The sequence below is a fragment of the Panthera leo genome, chromosome B1 (genome assembly GCF_018350215.1).
Source record: "Panthera leo isolate Ple1 chromosome B1, P.leo_Ple1_pat1.1, whole genome shotgun sequence".
Taxonomy (NCBI): Eukaryota; Metazoa; Chordata; class Mammalia; order Carnivora; family Felidae; genus Panthera; species Panthera leo.
Window position 1 is genome coordinate 34,847,809 of NC_056682.1, and position 21,646 is coordinate 34,869,454.

Consider the following 21,646-nt stretch of genomic DNA (forward strand, 5'->3'; position numbering starts at 1 on the left):
CTACAAAGGCCTCAACAAACATAGTTTCTAACAGCTCAAGGCCATATCCCTAGGATAACCCTAGCCCCCTTCAAAGTGCTGCTTCAGAAAACACAAGGTTGTCAAAAATTTTGACTGTCTGACCCTGTCTCCCAGCTTCTGCGGAAAGAGGAAGGCTACTCTAATTTCTACAAGTCAGTTGGCAAACCCAGATGGGTTTCACAGGGATCACCTCCCTTTCTAGCTTTTTGTAACTTATCACTGCCCTGACTCTACTGAGACCCCCTCATTCTCTTGCCTATTCCCTTATTTTCCCTTTGAAAGGCCTAGTCACCTCTGTATAAGGAAGGTAAGTAAAATTTGCACTGGACACTTTCCCTATTGTAATAGTATTACTGATTAAAATCTATCTTTACCTCTTTAGTGCCCAGTTGTACCCTAAGAACCACATCTCTGCTGTGCCATCATACTCAGTAAAATGGCTGGTTGGTTAGTGTCATGAGAGAAACCAGGTTGTTTTCTCATCTAGGTCTCTGAGTCTAAGTCAAAATAGTCCTGCTCCTAAGCATTTTCAGGAGAGCAACATTACGTACCTGGGGCCACCTGTACCTGAAAGTCCCACTGGGTTCCTGACACCTATAAGCCAAGGGTTCTCTGCTTCCACTTTTGGAGATTGGGGGGCTACTGGAAGTAATGGAGAATAGAAAGAGAAGCTCTGCCGATCCTGAGGGGGTGACTAGGTATATGGCAAGCTCTTTCTCATTTCAGGGCCTCCAGCTGCTACACTCCCCTTTACTCTGCACAACTGGCTCCTTTTCATCTTTTAAGTCACAGCTTAAAAGTCACTTCCTCAGGAAGGCCTCGTCTGAACAATCTATCTAACATAGCACCTTGGAATTTTAGAATGGATGGATCAGTCTGGCAACACCTGCTGATTAATCGTAACATCACAGAAAGACAACCAGACATTAATTACATGCCTCCTGAGATAATATGATAGCAAGTACATAGAGCCACCTGTGAAGTATTTTTGTCAAAAAATTGAACCTGAATGTGATCAAGCTACTAGATCGAAGTACTAGTTTATGGAAGTTAAAAAAAAAAAAAAATTGGAAGGTAGAGGTACATGTTCAATGAAAACTAAGGTCACAATCAGCAAAATCTAGACTGGAGAATTCTACTAGCTAAAGACCTTATTTCCTCAACAAATAATGATAACAAAGAAACTTTTATTGTACAATGTTTTCTATCCAATTTGGATCCAATTTGCATAAATAATCATAAAAACTCATTTTGATGACTAGACACTTCCAATATTAACTGGATATTTGATTTTTTTTTTCAACGTTTTTTATTTATTTTTGGGACAGAGAGAGACAGAGCATGAACGGGGGAGGGGCAGACAGAGAGGGAGACACAGAATCGGAAACAGGCTCCAGGCTCCGAGCCATCAGCCCAGAGCCCGACGCGGGGCTCGAACTCACGGACCGCGAGATCGTGACCTGGCTGAAGTCGGACGCTTAACCGACTGCGCCACCCAGGCGCCCCTTAACTGGATATTTGATGGTATTTAGCAAATTAAGGAATGATATGTAGGTTTTATTAAAAGTATTTATATTTTGAAGGCATCGAAAGTATTTCTGAGTGAAACTGTATGATATTTGTGGTAGGAGGTTGGGTGGGAGAGAGTAGGGACGTATCAATGAGTATAAGTTTCTTACTCTGTACCTAACAAATAGCCTGGGCACTTAGATTTCATTTAATTTTTTTAATGAATAAATAAATGACCTAGACCTGCATCCTGGTTTCATCTCAGTAGTAGCCTAATGACCTCAGGCATGAAGTTTCCTTGCAGATTCCTCCTCTGTGAATTAAAGGTTCTACACGCTGATCTTGACTTTTTTTCTAGCGCCCACTTTCAGATTCTAAATGTAATATCCGCTGTAGCTATGTGAGCGATTGCAGAAGCTCTTTAGTCCTGGAAAGTCTGAAGAACAGAATGCCACCGAAACATCACCATATCATTTCATGGCAGTGGTATTTATTTACTGGTGCCCCAATATGTTTTTGATCAGATGCCTAAGCAGACTTACTCCTGCTATAATGCACAAACATTGCAGAGGCTTTAAACCCTGCAACACCTCTATAAAGCTGCATGTTACCTCTCCTGCTTGCTTGCGGAGGCCTCATTATTTCTGTAGAAAATATGCCTGCCTTCCTACATTATCCAGTTATTTCTAGTTCTCATCTCTTGAATTCACAGCCTTTAGAACTTGGCTAAAAGAGGAATAGAAAATACATTATTCATAATCTATGAGATTTATAGGAGGAGTAGCTAGACTTGTTAATATTCTGTTCAGGTACCACTGTGTTCTAGAAGCCTTTCTTGGTCTCTTTCTTTCCTCTTCCTTCCTTCCTGCTCCATACTGTATTGGGTGTCTTTTCTTATCTTTCTGTACCCTGTGTACCTGTCTATCATTCCATGTCCCACATTGTTTTTCTAAGTTGCCATTTATGTGCCTGGCTCTCTAACTAGGTTAAGTGCCTTGCTGGCAGGGACTGTTCTTAATTATGTTTGTTTCTAGCACAGTGTGTGCACATCTTAAGGACTCAGTTTGTTGAATGAATAAGTGAATGAATGTAATCAAATCATGAGCTTGAAGAAATAATATCATCAAGATCTATCCTTTATATCATAACATTTATCCAAATATAATGTACTAATACAATAGTTGAACCTTTTTATTTATTTGAACGATTTACTTGTTTTTTAGCCAGTTTGAGCTGAAATGCCTCTAAATTTAATTGCCAACATGCTCAGACAGAATGGTTAGAGCAATTATAGCTGTGGGAACTCCCCTGCTTCTCTCTTCAAAGCATGCAAATCACAGGAGACTGTTGCTATCTACCTGTTGATGACTATAATCTTCTAGAATGCCTTAGTAACCATTTGTGAAATTGTTCAATTTCACTGCAAATAATTTATCCCTTTTTAAGCTCATTGTCTTCTCTTCCACTCTTCCGTTTTATTTATTTATTAAAAATTTTTTAAGTTTATTTATTTTTGAGAGAGAGAGAGAGAGAGAGAGGGAGAGAAAGAGAAAGGGAGAACGAGTGGGTGAGGGGCAGAGAGAGAGAGGATCCCAAGCAGGCTGTGCACCAATAGTCACAGTGCAGGGCAACACAGGGTTCGATCCCATGAACCGAACCATGAAATTATGACATGAGCCAAAATCAAGAGTTGGATCCTTTACCAACTGAGCCACCCAGGTGCCCCAAGCTTTGTTTTTCTTTTTCAAGATTGCTTTGGCTACTCAGGGTCTTTTGTGGTTCCATACACATTTCAGGATTATTTGCTCTAGTTCGGTGAAAAATGTTGTTGGTATTTTGATAGGGATTGCATTAAATGTGTAGATTGCTTTGGGTAATATAGACATTTTAACAGCCTTCCAATCCATGAGTATGGAAAGTCTTTCCATTTCTTTGTGTCATCTTCAATTTCTTTCCTTAGTGTTTTATAGTTCTCAGAGTATAGGTCTTATACCTCTTTGATTAGGTTTATTCCTAGGTATCTTATTTTTAGCGCAATTGTAAATTGGATTGTTTTCTTAGTTTCTCTTTCCACTGCTTCATTATTCAGTGTATAGAAATACAACAGAAGATTTCTGTACATTGATTTTTGTATCTTGTGACTACTGAATTTGTTCATCAGTTCTAGCAGTTTTTTGGTGGAGTCTTTAGGGGTTTCTATATATAGTATCACGTCATCTGCAAGTAGTGGAAGTTTTGCTTTGTTACTGATTTGGATGCCTTTTGTTTCTTTTTGTTTTCTGATTGCTGTGGCTAGGACTTCCAGTACTCTGTTGAGTAGAAGTGGTGAGAGTGGAACCCTTATCTTGTTCCTGACCTTAGAGGAAAAGCTCTCAGTTTTTCCCCACTGAGAATGATGTTAGCTGTGGGTTTTTCATATACAGTCTTTATTATGTTGAGGTATATTGCCTCTAAACCTAGTCATTGAGGTTTTTACCACGAATGGATGTTGTACGTTGTCAAATGCTTTTTCTATGTCTGTGTAATGATCATATGGTTCTTTTCCTTTCTCTTATTGATGTGACGTATCACGTTGATGATTTTTGAATATTGAACCACCCTTGCAACCCAGGAATAAATCCCACTTGATTGTGGTGAATGATTTTTTTAATGTATTGTTGGATTTGCTTTGCTAGTATTTTGTTGAGGATTTTTGCATCTATATGTGTCCATCAGAGATATTGGCCTTTAGTTCTTTTATTTATTTATTTATTTATTTTTTGTAGTGTCTTTATTTGGTTTTGGTATCAGGGTAATGCTGACCTCATAGAATGAATTTGTAAGTTTTCCTTCCTTTTTTATTTTTTGGAATAGTTTGAGAAGAATACGTATTAACTTTTCTTTGAATGTTTGTTAGAGTTCACCTGTGAAGCAATCTGGCTCTGGACTTTTGTTAGGAGGGTTTTTTTTTTTTGTTTGTTTGTTTGTTTGTTTGTTTGTTTTTTAACGTTTATTTATTTATCTTTGAGAGACAGAAGGAGACAGAGCATGAGCAGAGCATGGGCAGAGAGAGAGGGAGACAGAATCTGAAGCAGCTCCCAGGAGCCTGATGCGGGCTCAAACCCATGAACCATGAGATCATCATGACCTGAGCCAAAGTTGGATGCTTAACCGAGTCGCCCAGGCCACCCCAGGAGCTTTTTGATTACTGATTCAATTTTTTTGCTGGTTCAAATTTTTTATTTCTTACTGTTTCAGTTTTGGTAGGTTATATGTTTCTAGAAACTTATACATTTCTTCCAGGTTGTTCAATTTGTTGGCATATAGTTTTTCTCTTATATTCTTTTATAATTATTTGTATTTCTATATTTTTGTATTTATCCTCTGTCATTAGTGACTTTATCTATTTGAGTCCTTTCTCTTTTTTTCTTGACAAGTCTGGCTAGAAGTTTATCAAATTTATTGATTGTTTTTGAAGAACCAGCTTCTGGTTTCATTGATCTATTCTGTTTTTGTTTTTTGTTTTGTTTTGTTTTGTTTTTAATTTCTATACAATTTATTTGTGATCTAATTTTTCTGCTGTTTTAGGTTTTGTTGGTTGTTCTTTTGGTAGCTCCTTTAGGTGTAAGTTTAGGTGTTTATTTGAGATTTTTCTTGCTTCTCGAGGTAGGCCTGTATTGCTGTAAACTTCCCTCTTAGAACCACCTTTGCTGCATTCCAAATGTTTTGGACCATTGTGTTTTCACTTTCAGTTGTTTCCATGTACTTTTTAATTTCTTTTTACATTTCCCTGTTGACCCATTCATTGTTTAGCAGCATTTATTTAACTTTCATGTATTTATGGTCTTTCCATATTTTTTTCTTATGGTTGACTTCTAGTTTCATACATTGTGGTATGACCTTTATCTTCTTGAATATGTTGAGGCTTGTTTTGTGGCCTAATATGTATATATTCTTGAGAATGTTCCATGTGCACTTGAAAATAATGTGTATTCTGCTCTTTGGGAATGGAATGTTCTCAATATATCTGTTAAGTCCATCTAGTCCAGTGGGTCATTCAAAGGCATTGTTTCCTTGTTGATTCTCTGTTTAGATGATATGTCCATTGATGTAAGTGGAGTGTTAAAGTCCCCTAATATTGTTGTATTATTATTGATTAGTTCCTTTCTGTTTGTTACTGACTGTTTTATGTATTTGGATGCTTTTATGTTGGGTGCAAAAATATTTATGATTGTTATATTTTCCTGTTGGATTGCTCCCCCCCCCCCCTTTTTAACAACTATTTTCCTTTTAATAAAGTAAATGTAATGACACTGAAGAATAGGAAGGTGACAAACACATTATTATATATTTTTCTTTTGACCAGCCTCTTCTTTTGCTGCACCCGGGTCAACAATCATGCAGAAACACGTTTTTCATATTCCTGTTTGTTCTCCTGGTACAGGTGAGCAGCCTAGTTGTTTGGTGGACTATTGGGATTGGGTTCATCCAATAGCGACTGTATGGATGTTAAACTAGAAGACACGTCATAGGTTGGACTCCAGTGGTTCTGAAGTATGTCCAGACATATACTATCATCTGCATAGACATTTGGATGGAATATCTCAGAGGCAAATCTAACGAGTGGCTTATTTGGATATTATTATATTGTCCTTTTTGTCTCTTTGTTTTATTTATTTATTTTAATTTTTAATTTAATTTTTTAAAAATTTACATCCAAATTAGTTAGCATATAGTGCAACAATGATTTCAGGAGTAGATTCCTTAGTGCCCTTTACCCATTTAGCCCATACCCACTCCCACACTCCCTCCAGTAACCCTCTGTTTGGTCTCCATATTTATGAATCTCTTATGTTTTGTCCCCCTCCCTGTTTTTATATTCTTTTTGTTTCCCTTCCTTTATGCTTATCTGTTTTGTCTCTTAAAGTCCTCATACGAGTGAAGTCATATGATTTTTGTCTTTCTCTGACTGACTAATTTCACTTAGCATAATACCCTCTAGTTCCATGCACGTAGTTGCAAATGGTAAGATTTCATTCTTTTTGATTGCCGAGTAATACTCCAGTGTGTGTGTGTGTGTGTGTGTGTGTGTGTGTGTGTGTACACACACACACACATACCACATCTGTATACACACACACACACACCACATGTGTGTGTGTGTGTGTGTGTGTGTGTGTGTGTGTATACACACACACACACATACCACATCTTCTTTATCCATTCATTCACCGATGGACATTTGGGCTCTTTCCATACTTTGGCTATTGTTGATAGTGCTGCTATACACATTAGGGTGCATGTGTCCCTTCGAAACAGCACACCTGTATCCCTTGGATAAATACCTAGTAGTGCAATTGCTGGGTCATAGGGTAGTTTCTATTTTCAGAGTTTTGAGGAACCTCCATACTATTTTCCAGAGTGGCTGCACCAGATTGCATTCCCATTGTCTTTTTGTTTTAAGGTCTGTTTTGTCCAATATAAGTATTGTTTTTCCAGCTTTCTTTTGACATCTATTTGCATGATTGATGTTTCTCCATCCCCACACTTTGAATCTGCAGGTGTCCTTAGGTCTAAAATAAGTCTCTTGTAGGCAGCTCACAGATGGATCTTTTTTGTTTGTTTGTTTTTATTCATTCTGTCACCCTATGCCTTTTGATTGGAATGTTTAGTTCATTTATATTCAAAGTAATTATTGATAGATACCTATTTATTGCTGTTCTATTACTTGTTTTGTGATTGTTTCTGAAGATTTTCTCTGGTCCTTTCTTGTCTTTCTCTCTTTCATGGTTTGCTGGTTTTCTTTAGTGATATATTTGCATTTCTTTCTCTTATTCTTTACACATTGATTAGTGGTTTCTGATTTGTGGTTGCCATTAGGTTTGTATATAGCATCTTCTGCAAATAGCAGTCTATATTATAAGTTATAGTCATTTTAGTTTGAACTCATTCCTTACTCCTCTCCTCCCCATGTTTGAGATATATATTGTCATATTTTATATCCTTTTACTTTGTGAGTTCCTTGACTGATTTTTACAGAAATATTCATTTTTTCCAATTTTATGTTTCCTATCTTGATACAGTTACTTGGGTCTTTCCACTCAAAGCATCCCCTTTCATATTTCTTACAGAGCTGGTTTAGTGGTCATGAACTCCTTTAGTTTTTGTTCATCTAGGAAACTGTATTTTCCCTTCCATTCTGAATGGATAAACCTTGCTGGATAGAGTATTCTTGGCTGCAGATTTTTCCCATTCAGTACTTTGAATATATTATGCCACTCCCTTCTGGGTTAGAATGTTTTTGCTGAAAAACCTGCTAATAACCTTATGGGGTTTACCTTCCTGTGTTACTGTTCTCTTTTCTCTTGCTGCTTTTCAATATTTTTCTTTATCACTATATTTTGCCAACTTAATTACAATATGTCTTGGTGAGGATCTTCTTTTGTTGATTTGGTTGGGTGTTCTCTGTGCCTCTTAAATCTGGATATCTGTTTTCTTCCCCAGATTAGGGAAGTTTTCAGCTATTATTTTTTGAAGTATATTTTCTACCCCGTTTTCTCTCTTCTTCTGGGACTCCTAAAATACCAGTGTTATTACATTTGATAGCATCACTGAGTTCCCTATGTCTATTCTCATTTTGCATATTTTTTCTCTCCTTCGTTCAGTTTGATTACTTTCCATTACTCTGTCTTCTAGATCATTAATTCGTTCCTCTGTTTCTTCCATCCTGCTGCTCATTACATCAAGTGTTTCGAACTTGTTTATTGTACTCTTCGTCTCTGGTTGGTTCTTTTTTATTTCTGGGTTAAGGGTCTTACTGTTGTCTTCCACTCTTTTCTCAAGTCCAGTGAGTATCCTTATGATCATTGCTTTAAGTATTCCATCAGGCATTTTACTTATATCTGTTTCACTTAGATCTCTGGCTGTGGCTTTGTCCTGTTTTTTCACTTGGGACTAATTTCTCTGTCTTCTCATTTTGTCTAAGTCTCTGTGCCTACTTTTATATGTTAGGATAATCAGCTACATCTCCTGTTCTTGAGGATAATTGTCTTATGAGGAAGAGGACCTGTAGTGCCCTGCTGTGTAGTGACCCCTGTTTCCCAGGGCCTGGTGTTTCAGGAAGTGTCTCCAGTGTGTGCTGCATGTGCTGTGCTATTGGGTCTTGGCCACTTTATCCTTCAGGTCAGTCATCTGCAGAGGCTCTCTTTTTAAAAAAAATTTTTTTCTTAATGTTTATTTATTTTTGAGAGAGAGTGGTGGGGGGAAGGACAGAGCTAGGGAGACACAGAACTTGAAGCAGGCTCCAGGCTCTGAGCTGTCAGCACAGAGCTGGACGTGTGGCTCAAATTCATGAACCATGAGATCATGACCTGAGCCAAAGACGCTCAACTGACTGAGCCACCCAGGTGCCCCTGCAGAGGTTCTCTTTGCTCTCGTGGGCAGTGTTTGGTTCCTGGCCTGAATGTGATGGGTTTTAACTAGGTGTGCTCTACTCTGCTTGTAAGATGAGACGTGTCACCACTGCCACCAGAACTGAGGCCCTGCAAAACTTCTGCATTAGGAAATGTGTTGTGGCGGGGATTTGGGTGGGTCTTTGGAGGAAGGAACCTGTTGCACTGGGACTCAGGCAAGCCTAACTGGGATGGGCAGTTTCACCGGAGTGTAGGGAGGTGGGGCTTGGTGTAGGCAAGGCGTCTTTTCTACACTAGTTCCTGCAAGTGGCCCTGTGCTTATGCTGAGAGGTAGGGGAGGGAAATGGTGCCTGCCAGTTCCTTCGTTCCTGGAGGGGGCCTCTCTGTAAATGCTACCTCTCTGGGACTTGCTCTGAGCTGAGCAAATAACCTACCCACTGTATGCCCCAGGTGCTCTTCAGATTGCTGTTTCCATGCTGTGTGTCCGTAGGCTCTTTGTCCTGCCTTCTTCTCCAAGAGCAGTCCCAATGTGCTATGGGCTCTATCTGAGCTTTAAAGTTCCAGGCATTAAGCATTGCTGGTTGTAAGAACTCATGAAATTTGGCCCTTCTCACTTTCCAAGCCAATTGCTATGAGGATTTGTTTCCCCTGTGCACTCTTCTGTGTGCTATTCCATCTCTTGCCCTTCTCCACAACCATGTTTCCCTCCCCATTGTGGTAGCCATGATCTGTTTCTCTCCCAAACTGTATCTCTATGCTTCCTACCTTCTTTTTCCTTTTAATTTTTTGTTTTTATTTTATTTTTGAGAGAGAGACAGAGTATGAACAGGGGAGAGGCAGAGAGAGAGGGAGACACAGAATCCAAAGCAGGTTGCAGGCTCTGAGCTGTTGGCACAGAGCCTGACAGGGGGCTCGAACTCACAGACCACAAGATATGACCTAAGCTGAAGTCGGATGCTCAGCCAACTGAGCCACCCAGGCATCCCCCTATGTTCTTTGATGTAGCCTCTTCTCTACTTTTAGTTGTAGAGCTTGTTCTGCCAGTCTTCAGGCCAATTTCTGGGGTATTTAAGATGATTTGATAATTATCTAGTTGCATTTGTAAAATGAGGTGAACCTAGGGTCCTCTTACTCTGCTGCCATCTTTTCCTCCCTTTTAAATAGCTCTATATTTTCAGTCAGCATGTAAGTAACTTGGAAGTCATCACTGTATCCTAACAACACGTAAAAAGCTGAACAAACTAAAACTCAACAACTCTTCTTAGATCCATCAGAGAATTGAGACCAAAGGACAAACTACTACAACAAAGTTTGGAGAGATGGACAGATAGAAAAACAGAATCACAACATAGTGGAGCAGAGACCTACAAGCAAAAATTTCCTTGGGAACCAGTACCAGAGTAGGACATTTGACTGAAGTTGTTGTTCTCTTCTGTTGTTTTCTGAAGCACTTCTTTCCTATGTTTTACCCTCTCAGCAAGCTGCTTCAAGACTTGAGCTTCATGGGACTTGCATCTTTCTTCTACACCTTCTCATTTCTTTTGAATTCCTTCCAGGGAAAGATTATTCTTCTTTGGAAGGAAAAGAGGACATTTTGAGATTATTCTTTTGATCAGTTCCTGGCCTGAGGCACACTTCTCCAATATTTAACCTGGATATCAGAAGAAGTTATGGTGAACAGAGAATAAGAGAATGGTAGTATATTCTACACAGTCCACTGACAAAGAAAATCTCTGCTTTGTCGATGTTTATCATGGTGGAAAACAAAATGGTCAAGCTAATATTCATCAATAATGCTGAACTCCTGTTGTTCCTGGGATTTAAGCTCCTGTCCAACAGTGGGCAAAATTAATTTTACAAACCTCTAGACTTTAGATTGTAATTTTTGTTGCCTTATATCATGAAAAATTATACATCCTCTTCTGAATTTTTTAGGGTCATGATTCTTGTAGATCCTGAGAACTGCTGGAAATTACACAGCTTGAAATTTTGCTGCAAAGCTTGAACTTTGCTGGAAATTCACAACAGCTGGAAATTAAAATTAGAGGTAGTGGAATGGTCTAATCCCAGCAAAGCATTAGATGCAGTACCAAGCCCAGGATAGGTATGATCCTGCTCTAGGCTGGGAAAGTTGGGTAGAGTCCCTACCCCCAGTCAGAGTATGCCTTGTGTTCTGGGTCCACCCCTTCCTTCCTGATTTTACTGGATCTCCCCAAACTGTCAACACCCTAGAACCAGCCACAGTTTAGAGACAGTGTTTTCCCAGAACCTATTCTGTTGGGGTTTTATTAGCATTGAACTGACTTGGGGGAGGAAAATACCCAACTTGCACTTCCTCTAGCCATCCTATCCCTCTGAAGGTTGGGAAGGGGGCTACTGAGAAGCACTTGTGAAGTTTATAATCCAGAGTCACAGATTCACTATAAAACTGAGGCCTAATCATAGGTCTATGGAACAGTTTCCTCTCCCCCCCCACACCTTATCACCACATTACTAAGGCCTATTTACCATATGTTATTTCACCTAGTACATCATGTCTTGCTTTCAACAAAAAATTATAAGGCATGCTAAAAGGCAACCTAACAAAACCCAAAACAAAAACACAGGTTAAAGAGACAGAGCAAGTATCAGAATCAGAGTCAGATATGGCAGGGATTGGAATTATCAGACCATCAATTTAAAATAACTAAGAATTCTAGTAGAAAAAAAAAAAACAGACAACATGCAAAAACAGGTCAGTAATATAAGCAGAGAGATGGAAATTATAAGAAATAATAAAAAAGAAATGTTAGAGACCAAAAACACTTAACATATATGAAGAATGGCTTTGATGAGCTCATTAGTATACTAGATATGGCTGAGGGAAGAATCCTTGAGTTTAAGGATATGTCAACAGAAACTTCCAAACAGAAAAGTAGAGAGAAAAGAAAAACAAACAAACAAACAAAAAGGAACAGAATATTCAAACATTATGAGACAACTACAAAAAGTATAATATACATACAATGGGATATAAGAAGAGGAAGAAAGTGAGAAAGTAATAGAAGAAATATTTGGAGTAATAATGACTGAGTTTCCCAAAACCAATGTCAGATACCAAACCACAGATCCAAGACTCTCAGAGGACACTAAGGATAAATGCCAAAGTAACACTACAGCTAGGCATATCATATTCAAACTGTAGAAAGACAAAGATGAAGAAAAGATCTTACCTATAGAGGAGCAAAGATAAAAATTACATCTGACTTCTTCTCAGAAAGCATTTAAGGAAAAAGAGTGGAATAAAATATTGAACATATTGAGAGGAAAAGAACTATACCAACCTAGAATTTTATGATGTTTATTTATTCTTGAGAGAGAGGGAGAGACAGAGAGTGAGTGGAGGAGGTGCAGAGAGAGGGGGGGACACAGAATCCAAAGCAGGCCCCAGGCTCCGAACTGTCAGCGCAGAGCCAGATGCAGGGCTCGAACCCACAAACCACAAGATCACGATGTGAACCAAAGTTGGACGCTCAACCGACTGAGCCACTCAGATGCACCCCAACCTAGAATTTTATACCCAGAAAAATTATCCTTCAGAAGTGCAAGAGAATAAATCTTTCTCAGGCAAACAGGAACTGAGGGTATTTGTTGCCAGTAGACCTGCCTTGCAAGAAATGTTAAAAGAAGTTATTCAGAAAAGAGGAAAATGATACAGGTCAGAAACCCAGACTTACATTTAAAAAAAAGGAATAGTATTAGAGAAGGAAGAAGTGAAGGTAAAATTAAAAATTTCATTTTTCTTATTCATTTTTAAAATTTTTTAAAGATTTTATTTTTAAGTACATCCAACATGGGACTTGAACTTACAACCCTGAGATCAAAAGTCACATGCTCCACTGACTGAGCCAGTCAGGTGCCCCTATTTTTCTTATTCTTAACTATCTAACAGGTAACAGTTTGTTCAAAACAGTAAATTCAGTGACTGCAGCTTATGTATAAGAGAAATGAATGACAGCAGTGATACAAGGGAGAGGGTTAAGAAATTAGAAATACTCTGTTATTATAAGGTACTTTCACTACCTGTGAAGTAGTATAGTGTTATTTGAAAATGGATTTGGATTAGTTGTAAATGTATCTTGCAAATTTTAGGGTGACTGTGAAAAAAGCAAAAAAGAAGTATAATTGATATACTAAGAAAAGAAAGAAAGTGGAATAATATAAAAATAATTAAAACCACAGAAAAAAGTGGAAGACAAAAATAGAAACAAAAAACAATGGCAATGAGTAGAATACGGTAACAAATATGGTAGGTATTAACTGTATCAATAAACATTGGTTGTCTAAATACACTAAGTAAAAGCTAGAGACTGTCACAGTGGATTCAAATACAAGACCCAACTATTTGTTGTCTACAAGAAACCAACTTTAAATATAAGGACACATATAGGCTAAAGAGAAAGGAATAAAGATATAACATGTTAATATTAATAAGAAAGTAAGAGCAGCAGTATTTCAGACAGACCAGACTTCAGAGCAAGAAAAATTATCAGGGATAAGAAGGAGCATTTCATGATGACAAAGGGATCAATTCTTGAAAATGACATAACAATCTATAATGTGTTTGCACCTAGCAACAGTGTCAACATATGTGAGGCAAAAACCAATAGAAATGCAAGAAGAAATAGATAAATCCACTATTATAGCTGAATACTTCAACAGCCCTCTACCAGTAATGGACAGATCCATTAGGCAGAAAATCAGTAAGGATATAGTTGAAGGCAACAACACTATCAATCAACTGGTAGCTATTATGAATAGATACTGACTATCCACCAACAGCAAAATATACATTCTTCCCAAGCTCACATGGAACATTCACCAACATAGACATGGCCTGGCCACAAAACACACCTTAACAACAACAACAAAAACGTTCCTTGACAAGTTTAAAAGAATAGAAATAATACAGTATCTCCTCTCGGACTCGATGGAATTAAAATAGGAATCTATAATGGAAAGCTATCTGGAAAATCCCCGGATACTTTTGAGATCAACAACACACTTCTAATTAACATATGAGTCAAAAAGAAAGGATCTCAAGAGAAATTTTAAAATATTTTTAACTAAATGAAAATGAAAAAAACAACTTACCAAAGTTTGTGGGATGAAGCAAAAGCCATGCATGGAGAGAAATTTATAGCATGAAATGCATATATTAGAAAAGGAGAAAAATCTAAAATTAATTCTCTAGGATTTCATCTTAGGAAACTAGAAAAAGAAGAGCAAATTCAATCCAAAGTAAGCACAAGAAAAAAAAAATAGAGCAGAAATAGGTGAATTTGAAAACAAGGTATCAATCTAGAACATCAACAAAACCAAAAGCTGGTTCTTTGAAAAGATAAATGAAGAGATTTATTTTTATTAATCTCAAACCAAACTAAGAAAAAGAGAGGACACAAATTACTAATATCAGAAATAAGGAATACCATTATAGACCCCATGGGTATTAAAAAGATATGAGTGACTGCTATGAAAAACCATATGTTCATAAATTGGGTAATTTAGATAAAATGGATCAATTCCTTCAAAGAAACAATCTACTAAAACACACACAAGAAGAAATAGACAATCTGAATAGGCCTATATCTGTGTAAAAGAATTTTTTTTAATTAATTTATTTATTTTGAGGGTAGAGGGATAGAGAGAGAATCTCAAGCAAGCTCCCCACTGTCAGCACAAAGCCTGACACAGAGCTTGATCTCACTGTGAGAGATGAACTGAGCTGAAATCAAAACTCAGGCGCTTAACTGACTGAGCCACCCAGGCACTCCAGGCCTAGATCTGTTTTAAAAATTGAATCAAAATTAACTTTCAAAAACATAAAACATCAGATCCAGATGGTTTCACTGGTGAATTCTACCAAACATTTAAGGAAAAATTTATACCAATTCTTTGCAATCTTTTGTGGAAGATAGAAGCAGAGAGAATACTTCCTAACTCATTCTATGCGGCCAACATTAATATCAAAACCAGACAAAGACATTACAAGAAAGACAACTATAGACAATTATCTCACAAAAGATGCAGAAACCCCCAAGAAAATATTAGCAAATCTAATAAAAAACACATAAAAAGAATCATACACCACAGCCAAGTAGGATTTATCCCAAATATGCAAGGCTGGTTCAATATATGAAAATTATTAAATGTAATCCACCATACCAACATACTAAACAAAAAAAAATCATATGATTATATCAGATGATCCAGAAAATGATTTTGTGAGATTCAGCACCTAGATAACCTTAGGGATATGATAACTTTTTAGATATAACACCAATCCATGATAAAAAATAATAATAAGCTGGATATCATTCAAATAAAAACTGTTGATCTGTGAAAGATAGTCAAGAAAATGAGACAATAGGCCACAGACTAGGAGAAAATATTTTTAAAGGACACCTCTGAAAAAGAACTGTTATCTATGGAAACCAATTTGACAATAAACTTCATATATTGAAAAAATTTTAAAAAAAGAAAAAAATTTAAAAAAACTGTTATCAATATATACAAAGAATTCTTAAAGCTCAACTATAAGAAAACAAATAATACAGTTAAAACATGGGTAATATATCTGGACAGACACCTCATCAAAGGAGATATATAGATGATTAAATAAATATATGAAAAGGTGTTCAATATCGTGTGCTGTTAATGAATTTCACATTAAAGTAACAATGAGATTTCACTACACATCTGTTAGAATGGTGAACATCCAAAATACTAGTGACACAAAATGCTGGTGAGGATGGGGAGCCACAGGAACTGTTATTCATTGATGATGGGAATACAAAAATAGTACAGCCATTTTGGAAGGCGATTTGACAGTTTCACACAATACTCAACATTCTCTTACACAATCCTGCAGTTCTTGGCATTTATCCAAATGAGTTGAAAATGTATGTCCCTACAAACACCTGCACATAGTTATTTATAGCAGCTTTATTCATAATTGCCAAAGTTTAGAAGCAACCAAAATGTCCTTCAGTAGGCGATTGGATAAATAAACTGTGATACATCCAGACAATGGAATATTGTTCAGCAGTATAAAAAATGAGCTATCAAGCCATGAAAAGACATGGAGGAAAAAATTTTTTTAAGTAAGCTCTACATGGGCAACTGGGTGCTTGGTTTGTTGAGTGTCTGACTTCGGCTCAGGACATGAACTCACCATTTGTGAGTTCAAGCCCCATATCAGTTTCTCCGCTGTCAGCGGCAGAGCCCACTTCAGATCCTCTGTCCCCCCTGCCTCTCTACCCCTCCCCAACTCGCTCTCTCAAAAATAAAATATTATAAAATAAGTAAAAGTAAGCTCTACACCCAACGTGGGTGGGGTTTGAACTCACAGGCCAAGATCGAGTTGCATGCTCTACTGACAGCCAGCTAGGTGCCCCAGCATGGAGGAAATTTAAATGGCGTATTACTAGGTGAAAGAAGCCAATCTGGAAAGGCTACATAATGTATGAGCCCAACTATAGGACGTTTTGGAAAAAACAACACTATGGAGATGGTAAAAAAGATCAGTGATTGCCAAGAGTTGGGAGGGTGGGAGGAATGAATAGGAGCACAGGAATTTTAGGGCAGTGAAGTTATTCTGTATGATAATATCATGGTGGATACATGTCATTAAATATGTGCCAAAACCCAAAGAATGTACAACACCAAGAACAAACCTTAATGTAAACTATGGACTTTGGTTGATAATGATGTGTTGATGTAGGATCTTTGATTGCAACAAATAGTACCGCTCTGGTGTGGGATGTTGATAGGTGGGGAAGCTGTGTGTGTGTAGGGGGAGGTATATGGGAACTCTGTACCTTCACTCAATGTTGTTATGAAGCTAAAACTGCTCTGTTCTGGGAGAAATCTTTTATTTCCTATAATTCAGTGCTTAGGAAAATGAACAGGGCGTTTCCTGCAATCATTTTCTGGCCTAAAAACATTCAGCATGATTCACTGCTCTGTGGAATTACAGAGTCAGAACCATAAAATCACCTCTTTAAGCAAGGTACAGACTAGTAGAGTATAAACAGGAAAAGTAAATATCTCTGAAAAAGTCTTGAACCATCCTTATGCCACCTTACCAGAAACAATCACTCAACAACAGATACCCATCCAACACATGAACCCTGATGGAATTTTACACTTCAGACATGAAACTGCCAATGAGTTCTTTCCACTTGGACTACGTTCATCCTTTGAGAAGTGAGAAAATTAACCTTTAAGAAGTGAGGAATGGAATGGTGTGGGAGGAGAGAAGAGAGAAGTATTCACCAACATAAAAGCTGGTTCTGGTTATCACCACATGTTCCCTGACTGGGAATGTTTTTCCATATTTCGAAAAGGTGGATCCTTGTGTCTCGGTCTAAATCACTAACGGTTTGTACACCAGACCTCTAAGGAACAGGTCCAGGTGTGACAGCTCACAATCTTCAGCTTTTTTGCATACTTTGTTTTGGGTTTACCTTTTAGACACAGTATTTATATAGGTAGCTATATCGTTTATTTTCTTTGTATTCTACTTTTTAGTTTTGGCAGTCTCAGAGGAAGTGTAAGCAACTGCACATGGTGCAGTGCCAGCAATCAGCTTGATTCATGATGTGGCTTTTTCTAAAGTAGACACTGTCTTAGTCTACTCTGGCTGCTGTAACAAAGTATTACTGGGTGGCTGTGTGGCTAACTCTGCTGGAGGCTAGGAGTTCCAAGATCAAAGTGCTGACAGATTTGAGTCTTTGCGAGGGCCCTCTACCAGACTCCTAGACAGCTGCCTTCTCACTCTGTGCTCACATGGCCTTTCCTTGGTGTCTGCAAATGGAGAAAGGGAGCTCTGGTGTCTCGTCCACTACTTGTAAGGACACTAATCACATTACAAGGGCTCTACCCTCATGACTTTATCTAAACGTAATCACCCCCGAAGGCCCCACCTCCTAATACCATCACATTGTGGTTAGGGCTTCAACATATGAATTTGGGGGAGGGACACAAACATCCAGTCCATAACTTTGCTGGCAAGGTAAGAAGCTGTACATATTTATATACAGTATTTACTGACTCTCATGGAAATATGTTTTTTTTTTCCTTTAAGACAATAGAATTTTATTCTTTCACAGTTTGGGAGGCTAGAAGTCTGAAATTGAGGTAGTAGTAGGGCCAGGCTCCCTATGAAGCCTCTAAGGGATCATCCATCCTTGCCTCTTCCGCTTCTGGTGGCCCTAGGTGTTCCTAGGCTTACAGTAGCATAACTTTGATCTCTGCCTCCATTTTCACTTGGCATCCTCCCTATATTCTGCGTCTTCATAAGGACGGCTTCCTATAATAAGGACAGTGGTCATATTGGATTAGAAGCCCAACCTACTCCTGTATGAGCTCATCATTTTTTTTAAAAATTGTGGTAAAATGTACACAAATGAAATTTAACATTTTAACCATTTTTAAATGTATATTTCAGTGGCATTAAGCACATTTATATTGTTGCGCAACCAGAACCTTCATTTATCTTCATAACTATTTTCATCCTCCATATTGAAGCTTTATATTCATTAAACAGTAACTACCCATTTTTTCCTCCCACATCCTTGATAACCAAAGTCCTCCTTTCTGTCTCTCTATGAATTTGGCTACTTTAGGTATCTCGTATAAGTGGAATCCGACAGTATTTGTCTTTACCAGTGGTTTATTAATTTAGCATAATGTCTCCAAGTTTCTTCCACGTTGTAGCGTGTGTCAGAATTCATTCCTTTTTAAGGCTAAATAACATCCCATTGTGTGTTTTTGTTTATACATTCATTTGTTCATGGATATTTGAAACACCTTTTTGCTTATGTGAGTAATACTGCTATTAACATGGGTGTATTAATATCTGTTCAGTTCCTGCTTTTAATTCTTTTGGGTGTATACCTAGAAGTGGAATTGCTGTATCATATGATAATTCTATTTTAAAATTTTTTCAGGAACTGCCACATTATTTCCTATAGTGTCTACAACCATTTTACATTCTCACCAGCAGTACAGAAGTGTTCCAGTTTCTCCACATTTGCCAACATTGTTATTTTGTTTTGTTTGTTTTAAATAATAGTAATCCTAATAGAAATGAAATGGTACATTGTTATGGTTTTGATTTGCATTTTATTAATAATTAGTGATACTGGGCTTTTTCATGTGCTTATTGGCACTTGTGTATCTCTTTTGGAGAAATGTCTGTTCAAGTTCTTTATCTATTTTGGGGGTCACCTGATTGGCTCAGTTGGTAGAGTATGTGATTCTTGATCTTGGGGTTGTGAGTTTGAACCCCATGTCGGGCGTGGAACCTACTTAAAAGGAATAAATAAATTTAAAAATTGTTTTTAATACTTTTTTTAACGTTTATTTATTTTTGAGACAGAGAGAGACAGAGCATGAACGGGGGAGGGTCAGAGAGAGAGGGAGACACAGAATCCGAAACAGGCTCCAGGCTCTGAGCAGTCAGCACAGAGCCCGTCGCGGGGCTCGAACTCACGGACCGCGAGATTGTGACCTGAGCCGAAGTCAGACGCTTAACCGACTGAGCCACCCAGGCGCCCCTGTTTTTAATATTTTTAACCACTTTTAAAATTGGGTTTTTTTAATCGTTGAGATGTAAGAGTTTTTTTATTTTTTAAAATGTATTCTGGATATTAGCCCCTTATTTGATATATGATTTGCACATCTGTTATTTTCCCATTCAGTGAGTTGTACTTTCATTCCATTGATGGTGTCCTTTGCTGCAAAACTTTTTTTCAATTATGATAAAGTCAATTTATCTATTTTTTCTTATGTTATCTGTGTTTTTGGTGTCCTATCCAAGAAATCATTGTTAAATCCGATGTTATGAAGTTTTTCCCATTTTCTTCTAAGGTTTTAGTTTTTATGTTTAGGCCTTTGATCAATTTTCAGTTAATTTTTATATATGGTGTAAGGTAAGGGTCCAGCTTCATTCTTTTGCACATGGATATCCAGCTTGCTCAGCACCATTTATTGAAAAGCCTGTCCTTTCCCCATTGAATGATCATAGGACTTATGTTGAAATATTTTACAGTATAAATGATGGTTTATTGGGGGGGCTTGATGCACTATTCCATTGGTCTATATGTCTTTTCCTGCCAGTACCACCCTGTTCTGATTACTGTAGTTTTGTGGTAATTTTTGAAATCAGGAACTATGAATCTTCCAACTTTGTTCTTCTTTTCCAATATTATTTTGGTTATTTGGGGCCCCTTGAAATTTCATCCATTTTACGATGGGTTTTTCTGTTTCTGTGAAAAACATTATTGGGATTTTGATAACAACCACATTGAATCTGTAGATTGCCTTGAGTAGTAGAATTCAGTAGTAAAACCTTGTGGTCCATGTCCTTTCTTTGTTGGAGATTTTGGTTACTGATTCAGTCTCCTTACGAGTTCTAAGTGTATTCAATTTTTCAATTTTTTAAAATAAATTAATGTTTGCAGGTTTTGTGTTGCTAGTAATTTGTCCATTTCACCTATGTATCCAATTAGTTGGTGTACCATTTTTCATAGTACTCATAATCATTTTTATGTCTTTATAATCTAATGTCCCCACTTTAATTCTAATTTTGGTAGAGTCCTCTCTCTCTTTTTAGTCAGTCTAGCTAAAGGTTTATCCACTTTGTTGATCTTTCCAAAGAATCAATTTCGGGTTTCATTGATGATTTGTTTTTAATGTTTCTCTATTTTCTACTCTTTTTCTTTTTTTTTTTTTTTTTTTTATTTTTTTTTATTTTTGGGACAGAGAGAGACAGAGCATGAACGGGGGAGGGGCAGAGAGAGAGGGAGACACAGAATCGGAAACAGGCTCCAGGCTCCGAGCCATCAGCCCAGAGCCTGACGCGGGGCTCGAACTCACGGACCGCGAGATCGTGACCTGGCTGAAGTCGGACGCTCAACCGACTGCGCCACCCAGGCGCCCCTTTTCTACTCTTTTTCTATTTGGGGGGCTTAATTCTTCCTTTTATAATTTCTTAAGGTGTGAAGTTAGAAAATTGATTTTAGATCCTAATGTTTATAGTAATAGTAACTTTACTATAAATTTACTATAAAATTTTACTATATTTGTAATAAAATATAGTAAAAATATTTTACTATAAACATTTACCACTATAAATTTTCCTCTTAGCACTTTCACTGCATCCCATGAGTTTTGATACATTGTGCCTTTTATTTAATTTGTCTCAAGATATTTTCTAATTTTCCCAGTGATTTCTTCTTTGACCCATTGATTGTTTAAAATTGTGTTGTTTAATTTTCATTTATTTGTGGATTTTACAGTTTTCCTTCTGCTATTGATTTCTAGTGTCCTTTCAAGTGATCAGAAAAGATATTTTGTATGATTTCAGTCTTTAAAATTTATTAAGACTTGTTCTGTGGCCTAACATATAGTCTATCATGGAGAATGTACCTTGTGTTTTTGAGTATTCTTCTGTATGTGGTGTTTTGTGTATACTGATCTTTTTATAATTTCTGTTTATTTGTAAATATTTTTATTTTGTTCATGTATTGATTTCCTGATTTCCTTTAGGTCTTTGTGTTTTCTGAATTGGAAACAACTGATATCTTGACAATATAGAGTCTACCTATCCGTGCACATAGAATATCTCTCTATTATTTGGCTTTTATATTTTTTTCATCAGAGTTTTGTAGGTTCACTTA

The 21,646-nt window shown here is 37.3% G+C and overlaps 1 long non-coding RNA gene across 2 annotated transcripts in view; it reads left to right on the top strand.

Moving 5' to 3' along the window:
* LOC122217522 overlaps positions 1-21,646 on the top strand; it is a 51,896-nt gene that overhangs the window by 1,248 nt on the left and 29,002 nt on the right. The window contains exons 3-4 of one of the 2 annotated variants that reach the window (XR_006201565.1): positions 5,876-5,953; positions 10,187-12,302. The exons of the other annotated variant lie outside the window; for it this stretch is intronic. This is a non-coding gene — a long non-coding RNA (uncharacterized LOC122217522). Of the gene's footprint in view, positions 1-5,875; positions 5,954-10,186; positions 12,303-21,646 lie in introns of those variants that run through there. 2 annotated transcript variants of the gene reach the window in all.